Raw genomic sequence first — 8,281 nt, forward strand, 5'->3', positions numbered from 1 at the left:
TTGACTACAGGCAGGAGGCTAGTCAACTTGCACTGCCTATAGCGGTGCTTCTGGGCGAGAGAGAGAGAAGACCTTAATGGCGGCATCACACCTGTGTTTTAATTCTCTGTATGTAATTTCTAAAATGGTCTACTCTCTTACAAATGTACACCGATTAGACTGAGTGATCGGTCCTTCAGGCGCTAGCGAGTGTCAAGCCACAACAATAATCATTCTTGTACACGAACGTTTTATAGTTTTAGGTTATTAAGGTTGGCGGGCAAGTCCGGAGAGTCATGTACCGTTCACTAATGTGAAAAGGTTTCGACCTATATGGTAATATTTGCTGGGTGTATTGCGTCGGCTCAGATGACCCAAAACACTGGAACCACTGGTGATTGTAAAATTTTATATATTGGGGAAATGGAGGAAGGGGGGGGGGGGTTAAGTTAAGTGTGACCTTCTTCGTTTAACTGGTAAAGAATGGAGATGAATATAACAAGCCATTGGTACTGAAACGTATTTCTTTTTATGTAATCTTTACCCTTACCTTTGGTTATATACCGTTATCATATTTGTCCAGTGCTACAGATAGCTACCTACTAAATGAAACCACACAGGATAAACGATGTTGCTTTGTCTTAAATAGACGACATTAGTTATTTAGTTTATTAACTAGTCTGAACAAAATAAATTTAAATTATCATATTTTTTTGAACATCAGTCTTCTTAGCAACTTACAGATTTAAACTTTTTTGGGTGCACATTTGAAAATTTGTCAAGCCAGCAACAATTAAATCTATGTCCGTCAAGGTGCTTACACGAAATCCCTTGAAAATAATTAATTTCATGATAAAATGTTTTCGGAAAATGTAATTGTTCTTGAAAAAGCGTAGATATGTAATTTTTTCAATTAATTTAGAGGGAATAGATCGATTAACAGTAAAATCAGTTGATTGAATTTAATATTTTTTAAGGATTAAATGGATAAAAATAACTAAAAAAAATTTCAATATCTGAAACTTCAGCCAATTGATAAACCTCACACATATCGTTTGTTTTTTCGGTCTTGGTCCAAATCAAGACGTTTTTTTATAATATCTGTCACTTCAGTCTTAATGTAATTAAATTTTGAATAATTATGTTAGCTTTACCGTATATATATATATATATTTATATACGTGGGCTATTTATATATATAGGCGCTAGCCCACTTGCGAGAAGGTTCAAGGTAGTTTGACCATAAAGGATAGGTTTGACTAAATTGACTCTGCGAAACTTCAAAATTCCAATCGTGCCGAGACTGCCGACTACCGTGTAGTTTTAAATCTAACTTAATACCACTACCAAAACCTGGTACCACTTGGCAAGCCCTTCATTTGGGTCTAAACTCTAGAGTGATGCGGTTTATTGTGTTTGAAATAGAAAAGTTAAGAGTAGAAATTGGAAGAAAGCTTGAATTTTTAAACTGGTCCCGCCTCAATTCCCATCAAAAAACTTAATTATTAATTTTTTTCAATTAAAAACTGGTCCAAGCAACCAATAAACTGGTTTTGGACCAGTGGACGTGTGCTATTTCTAAGTCTGGTAGTGTTAAAATTGTAACAATACTCCTGTTAAAAAGGCACAAATACTGTAACATCCCCCCCCCCCAAACTTTAAGTTTCGCTCCTTTTCAATGGCTCTCTTTCAATATGGGAAAAATGCTTTTAAATGACAATTTATTTAAGTGTAAGAATTAAACAGGAAAATGGAGGCTGAGTGTAAGATAAGTGTAGTTTTAATTATAATTTGTTAGTTTAATTATAAGGTATCCATGAATTTTCCAAAAACATTCGTGTTTTGGGTTGATTTCACATTAATTATACTTGATTAAGTTTAATTTAACGGTTTATCTAGTGTGGATACAAGTTTCGATAGAATATTAACTTTAATTGCAATTACCCTAAAATATGTAAGAGCTTTCGATGTATTTTAATGATGAATTAAATCAATTTGAAAGTGAAATAGGAAACATCTGTGGCTGTGCGAAAAACTTGTGATGTTTTAATATTAATTTGAGCGCGGTTCGGGAGAGTGGATTAAGCTTAAAAGTATAATTTCTTGGAATTTTTTACCCTAATTGCAACGTTTAGTGAAGTTTAACATTTTTGCCAGTCATTATTTTACCTTAAACTTTTGAATTTCGCGCCAATTAATGTACTTTAAAGACAGTTTAAATTAACTTAAGTGTGAAATAGAAAACATTGGGATTTATACCAATGGCTTGGGTAGTTTTAAATAAGATTAAAAGTTATTTGAGTTTTTATCCAAAAAATGAATATATTTGGTTTAATTTCACGTTAATTATATTTAATTGAGTGACAATTAACGTAGGATTGTGTTTCGGCAGTGTATATTTAGGTTATAAAATTACTTTCAATAAATACTTCACGTTAATTGCAATTTTTAGTGGAGCTTTTGAATCTTATTTTACCCTACACTTTCGAATTTCGCGCCTATTAATGTATTTTAAAGATAATTTAAATTAACTTAAGTGTGAAATTGAAAACAAGGGGCTATACTAACAGCTTGTGCAGTTTTAATCTTAATTAAGTATTTTATTTCAAAGTTACTCGAGTTCTCATCCAAATATGTATATTTCATGTTTAAATTCACGTTAATTATACTTAATTAAGTTGAAATTAATGAAGGATTGAGGTTTGGCAGTGTTGATTTAGCTTACAAAATGAGTATCAAATCACCTTAATTGTAAAGTTTAGAAGAGTTTTTCATTCTTGCCAACACAATGTGTTAAATTTTTATCATACCACGTGCTAAATTTGCGGTAACATAAAGATCATCTATAACATATGTTAATGAATGATGTGATTCTATAGTTTAGCTACTTTGGCTTCAATAACAGTAATTAAATTAAATACCTAAACAATTCATAGCAATTTAGACAAATGAACAAACGGCAATGTGAACTGTGGAGATAGCGAACAACGTAACCCTCCGTTGCTGACGTGGTTACGTTGGAAAAATCTGCGCCGATGTAAACATGGAAATTATTTGACTAATTAAATTACATAACGACACTGCCCTCCTGGATTAATCAGACCACTGTTACTTATATTTATGAATTAACAAAATCCACTGTTGGTAACAAACTGCGCTAAGGTAAACACCAAGAGTCTTTAAACTGCCGTAAGGAAAACATTTTAAACTTTTTGTCATCTTACCAGTAGCATTTTGAAGTTTTCGATCTTTTCACAGGGTGAAAAGCACTATCTTTATTTCAACACGATAATAATTTGAATAGGTATGCCATTTTTTACATCAAATTGCAAGCGCACACGGTAAATACAGCATAAAAAACCTAGGGTTAACCCGGTTAGGCTCTGTTTCTAAAATTCTAGCATAAAATTGAGCAGACTATATAAAGGATTCCAAATTTCCAAAACAAATGAGAGCTGGAAATCAGCCTTTTTAATAATCTTTAAAGAGTAACTAAAATAGGGTAATGGCAGCCCTCTGCCTTCGACTGTATTAAGCTCTATGGGGAAATAACATGTGGTGCTATTAGTCTATATAACTTAAGCCTTGGCCGTAAAGAACGTCGAAAAACTTACTTCAAAAGATATAAAAACCTCTATTAACTGTAATAATTTACCTGAATTACTTTTCTAGACGAAAATTCGACCTGATAACGACCTATTTCTTATTAAGGGTGCTACAGTTAATTAGAAAATACATATAAAGGTGCTCAAGCTCGGACGAAATACCAAAGTAATTTGTTAGAGTCTACTGCAAAGAAATTAGGAAAATCAGCAAGAAAGCCAACATTTACAATTTGTCAACGTAACTTGTTAGCACCCACAAACCTAGGCCCTTCTAGTTGTCAACGAGAACAAAATGAAGCATTAGGTTTAAGCATGGTTTAAGCGCGCTATAAGGTTAGGCTGACTTCTGGCCCAAAAGTAATTTTTTGACGTACTATCTTAATTAGTTAAATTACAAAAATTAGAATTCATTAATTAAAAATCGAAACACGTAAGTTTCCCATTTAATAAATGCTTGTTAATTTAGAAGTATTCCGAAAACTAACTTCGCTATAGTTTTCCCGTATGGCCTGCCACAATTGCCTTAAAAAACTGAAATTTTTTTAATGCTTTTTCTATGGGACGCTAACCCTAAAAACTGTGAATTTTCATTTAACATTACGGAAGGGTGTCATGTCATATCTACAAGGGCCTACCGGCCCTGTAGAATAAAGGCCCGCGCATACTGGCTTTCCAGAATTTTTTTTTGGCATTTTGGTTCGCCGGGTGTCTCCGCTTGGTGCGCTCTTAAGAGTACGGTTTTAAATTTAAAATTGGTTTTCGCGGGCGATTGCAACGTGTGTCGCAATCCAAATCCCGTTTCGTACGGTGCAGAGAGCCGAGAGAGAGAGAGGGCAGAAGCATAAGTGCTGGGTTGAAGCCGCTGGATCTTTCCAATTCCAATAAGAATTATAAATTCTATCTTTCAAATAAGAATTATAAATTTTATCTTTCCAATAAGAATTATAAAATTTATCTTTCCAATAAGAATTATAAAATTTATCTTTCCATTTTCAATAAGAATTATAAAATTTATCTTTCCATTTTCAATAAGAATTATAAAATTTATCTTTCCATTTTCAATAAGAATTATAAAATTTATCTTTCTAACTATAATTATAATATTTATCTTTCTATAATATCTTTCTAATTATAATAATATATAATGAATATTTGCGACTCCAACATTAAAATAAAAATTTCAATCGGAGCCTACGTTATTATAAATTTTATCTTTATAATTATAATTATTATAAATTTTATCTTTCTAATAATAATTATTATAAATTTTATCTTTCTAATAATAATTATTATAGACTTTATCTTTCAAATAATTGTTATTATAAATTTTATCCTTCTAATAATTATTATTATAAATTTTATCTTTTAAATAATAATTATTATAATGATATATAAGAAATGCATGCGTTTCCTTATATAAAAAGTATTTTAGTCAAAACAATTTTATGCATGATCCCTCTAATCTTCCCGCTCTACAAATTCAAATAAATGGAAGATCCCTTAACATTTACTATCTAAAAGCGCCACCATCCGAGAATCAAGCGCAAAAAACAAGCTGGCGCGTCCTTTCAATGCCGCCCATAGCCAGAAGGCTATGCGCGGGCCTTGATTAACATAGGCTACGATTGTATCATAAACTGTTTTGAAAAAATTCCACAGAACTACAATTTGGGCCCTCAATATATGGTTAAAATTTCAAAGAGATCCATTAATTAGTTTATTTTATAAAAAATAAAGTTGCTAAGGGTGGTTTTCATTTCCATAAAATTAATAACAGATTTTGACGAAAAACTGGAAATTTCCCATAGAAATAACATGGGAAATTTTCCAAAGTTACAAATTTTGTCCATACCCTTACAAAAATAACTATACGTTAGATAGATTTGAAAACGGTCTTAAATGAAAGCCCCATATCCATAGTTGGCGCCTTTTTTTTTTTTTTTCATCAAGTTTAAGTATTGTTTTTCATAGTTTTAATTACATGCTCCGACTTACGTGGTTTACCCTGAAACTATGGAACCTGCGACCTTTTAGCATGGTTTATGTAGTGTCTGAAGCCACTCTTGGAGTTTGGTCGTTTTACCGCGGTTATAGTCAAATTTTTATAATTTTATAATTAGGTTATTAAACTGGATAACCAATTAATTACCAAGTAAGGGTAATTAATCAAGATTACCAATTAAAGGTAATTAAACTAGATTTCTGACGAATGGTAATTTTGCCGGAATAATGACGACTGGTAATTTGGACGGATTACCGACTACTGGTAATTAAGCTAGATTATCGACGACTAGTAAATAAGCTAGATTACCGCCAAATGGTAATTAAGCTACATAAGAGACGACTGGTAATTAAGCTAGACTACCAACGACTGGCAATTAAGCTAGATTATCGACGAATAGTAAATAAGCTATATTACCGACGACTGGTAATTAAGCTAGATTACCGACGACTGGTAATTAAGCTAGATTACCGACGACTGGTAATTAAGATAGATTACCGACGACTGGTAATTAAGATAGATTACCGACGACTGGTAATTAAGCTAGACTACCGACTGCTGGAATTAAGTTAGAATACCGATAGCAGTAATTAAGCTAGACTACCGACTGCTGGAATTAAATTAGAATACCGATAGCTGGTAATTAAGCTAGATTACCGATAGCTGGTAATTAAGCTAGATTACCGATAGCTGGTAATTAATCTAGATTACCGACGACTGGTAATTAATCTAGATTACCGACGACAGGTAATTAAGCTAGATTACCGACGACTGGTAATTAATCTAGATTACCGACGACAGGTAATTAAACTAGATTACCGACGACTGGTAATTGAGACGTATTTCCGACGACTGCTAATTAAGCTAGATTACCGACGACTGGTAATTAAGCTAGATTACCGACGACTGGTAATTAAGCTAGATTACCGACGACTGGTAATTAAGCTAGATTACCGACGACTGGTAATTAAGCTAGATTACCGACGACTGGTAATTAAGCTAGATTACCGACGACTGGTAATTAAGCTATATTACCGACGACTGGTAATTAAGCTACATTACCGACGACTGGTAATTAAGCTACATTACCGACGACTGGTAATTAAGCTACATTACCGACGACTGGTAATTAAGATAGATTACCGACGACTGGTAATTAATCTATATTACCGACGAATGGTAATTAAACTGGATTACCGACGACTGGTAATTAAGGACTACCGACGGCTGGTAATTAAGCTTGATTACCGATAGACGCGCAACGCCCTAAGACTTTTTCTCTCCTATGTTTTCTAAACATTTTTAATTAATTTGAAGACTGAAGTGACAGATATTAATAAAAACTGTCATTGTAGACAAAGACCGGAAAGTGTAAAAGATAAGTTTAGAAAATTAACTGCCTGAAGAAACAGATATTCAAAATTTTCACTTTTGAAGACATGATTATAAAACATCAATTATTTTAAAAAATTCTTATCTTACTTTTTTTCACCAAAATTGAATTTTTCCAAAATATATTTCAACAATATTTACCCAAGTATTTTGTTCTCAATAGTCCAAGAAAAAATGACACCTAGAAGAATTCAAAGGGATACTAACTTGATACTAGGTTTTACTTTTGACTAACATTTGATTCTATGAGATTCAAATACTTGGATATCTGAAAAGATTTCTGTTAAAGAGTTTAAATTTTTACATTTTAAAGTAGAAATATTGCGAAGCGGAATAAACATAGGCCTTTTCAATGTGATTTAGTTATTAGTGTCGAAAAGATTTGTAGATTGATCGTGATCTTTGAGAGCTATACAGCACGTTAATATTTAATACTTCAAAAACATTACAATTGGACAATACGTTTTGTTAATTTTACATACGGTCTACATTTTATCAGCTTTCAACGATTTTCTGTCCATTTTATTCTCTTTATAGGGCCGAATTCTCTACCTAATTGTAAATTTTTAAGAGAAAATAAGAGCGTACTATTTTTAAAATGACGCTCATTTTACCGAAGTAATTTTGGTGAAAAAAGTAAGATAAGAATTTCTTTAAATAATTGATGTTTTATAATCATGTCTTGAAAAGTGAAATTTTGAATATCTGTTACTTCAGGCAGGTAATTTTCTACACTTAGCTTTTACACTTTCCGGTCTTTGTTTACAATGACAGTTTTTATTAATCGTTGTTAGGGTTAAAGCAAAGCGCGAGTCCCGCGGATACCCTACAAGTTGACTTTCCTCACGAACTCCAGGTTTGGCTTGGCGAACGCGGGAGACATTTGTGGGGGGATCCACAATTTATACTCAAAATTTCCAAAATATGTTAAAGAGGCAAACGCTTGAATTCAAACGTCAACAATAACTATATTTAAAATTATACAAAAACGAGTTTTGCTTCGCAGTCCTTAAAAAACTGCATTTATACACAATCCGCGACACTTTTTCGAACCCACAAAGGGCCAGAAACTAGAAATTATTATATGTATTGCAATTTGAAATGAAGTTTAATCGATATGAGAAATTTGCTTTTAATTGCGTAGTTCAAACATTTGTTATGATTAGAAATTTTACAACAAACACGGGTATAAATGCCGCGTTTCGAGATAAAGGGAGCTTAGGTTTCCCCTACGAAATTATATAGAATCTGTTCCCGTAAAAACTTATCCATGTCAAATAATTAAGGCGAAAAAATACAAAAT

General features: G+C 32.4%; 1 long non-coding RNA gene across 1 annotated transcript; it reads right to left on the reverse strand.

Moving 5' to 3' along the window:
- Positions 1-1,737: 1,737 nt before the first annotated feature.
- On the reverse strand, positions 1,738-4,070 carry LOC149629072 (uncharacterized). Its single transcript, XR_016374348.1, has 2 exons — positions 3,635-4,070; positions 1,738-3,340 (listed from the first exon to the last, which is right to left on the reverse strand). It is a non-coding gene; the product is annotated as an uncharacterized LOC149629072 (long non-coding RNA).
- Between the last annotated feature and the right edge of the window lie 4,211 nt (positions 4,071-8,281).

This window comes from Phalangium opilio, unplaced genomic scaffold (genome assembly GCF_054372755.1).
Source record: "Phalangium opilio isolate 3A_F unplaced genomic scaffold, DU_Popi_V2 ptg000105l_1, whole genome shotgun sequence".
NCBI lineage: Eukaryota > Metazoa > Arthropoda > Arachnida > Opiliones > Phalangiidae > Phalangium > Phalangium opilio.